Below are 1,847 nucleotides of genomic sequence, written 5' to 3' on the forward strand. Positions count from 1 at the left end.
TAAATAGATGTACTTCAATTGACACGATTTTCTTCAAGTCTACCGAGTCTTTTAGTATTCCATACTTACAAACTGTTCAAACTCCACCTATAAGGTTGACATATCAATTTCCACTAGGCTGGAATCCTAGAAGTAACTCATTTTGTCAGCACACCTCACATTAAGGAGGCGGACTGTCGACCGGCCTGTCAGGCCCAAACTGGGCAGGAATGGATGCAACAACGTCCCAGTAGAAAGACCGAGATACACAATACACATTTTCTTCAATTGGTAATCGAACTCAGGTCTCCTGCGTGCGATGTGACAATTAATCGCCTAACCTCTACACCACAGACGTTGTCAAAACTTTGTGGAAATAAAAAAGAGGAATCATAATTTGTATCTCCTTATCTGTTATAATATAACATATTATGTTGAACAAGACAGAGAAGCAAATACCAAAAAAACGACAAGGCAGACTGACAGAACAGATTTTGAAAAGAACCATAAAAAATGCACAAAAACAAAAACGAAAAAAATCCCAATGTCCATATTGTGTAATCATGAACGTGGTACAAGGTCAGCTGGTATTGTTTACTTCCGTGACAGTCAGCTGGGCACAGTGTGACTTCATTTACATCGCTGAAAGTCGTGCAGTAGTGTAAATTCAGGTACTGTTTACATCTGTGAATGTTGTGCAATATCACGTGTGATTACATACGTGAATTTAATATAAAAGGCAGTTTATACATCAGTGACTGAAATGTAAAATGTAGAGTTTACATCAGATACTGCCTTGTTACGTCATGTATTGTTGACTTCAGTGATTGTTATAGTGTAGGGTCTGTTATTGCTAGCATCAATAAGTGAAGTATGAGGCAAGGTATTGCTAGCATTAATAAGTGATGTATGAGACAAGGTATTGCTAGCATTAATAAGTGAAGTATGAGGCAAGGTATTGCTAGCATCAATAAGTGATGTATGAGACAAGTTATTGCTAGCATCAATAAAAGTAAAGTATGAGACAAGGTATTGCTAGCATCAATAAGTGAAGTATCAGGCAAGGTATTGCTAGCATTAATAAGTAAAGTATGAGGCAAAGTATTGCTAGCATCAATAAAAGTGAAGTATGAGACAAGTTATTGCTAGCATCAATAAAAGTGAAGTATGAGGCAAGTTATTGCTAGCATCAATAAGTGAAGTATGAGACAAGATAGCAGGTACTGTTTCCATCAATGGCTTTTGTGCAAAGTCGTTTATTGCTTACATGAGTGACTGTGTGGTGTGATGTTATATATTTGTTATCATCAGTGAATGCAGAGAATGGGAAAACGCTATAAACTTATTCATTCTGTTAACGTATTGTATTTCAGTTACTTAATTTTATTTGTTAAAATCAGTGAATTTAGTGTATAGGAAGGCATTGTTAACTTCTTCAAAGAATGTAGGGTATTTTTTTAGAGTTTGTTTGGTAACATCAGTGAATGTAGCGTAATTCTGATATTTATTTGTTAACTTATTCAAAGAGTGTAGCGTATTTCAAATGTTTATTTGTTAACATCAGTGAGAGTAGCATATACCGGATATTTGTTAACATCAGTAAAATATGTACTATATTTAAGACCTTTGTTTAGATCAATGAGTGTAGCGTAGATCAGATATTTGTTAACATCAGTGAGTACAGTGTAGGGACAGGTATAATGTTTACCGCCCTGAGTCTGGTGTAGGCGTGAGTGGCTATATACAGGCTGTCATACTCACGACAGGATTTACACGTGCAGGAACAGGAATAGATGGGGTGAGGATGGATGGGGAGCATCCTTCTTTGTGAGTGTGAGTGTGAGTGTGAGTGTGAGTGTGAGTGTGAG

The sequence above is a fragment of the Aplysia californica genome, unplaced genomic scaffold (genome assembly GCF_000002075.1).
Source record: "Aplysia californica isolate F4 #8 unplaced genomic scaffold, AplCal3.0 scaffold00109, whole genome shotgun sequence".
NCBI classification, from domain to species: domain Eukaryota; kingdom Metazoa; phylum Mollusca; class Gastropoda; order Aplysiida; family Aplysiidae; genus Aplysia; species Aplysia californica.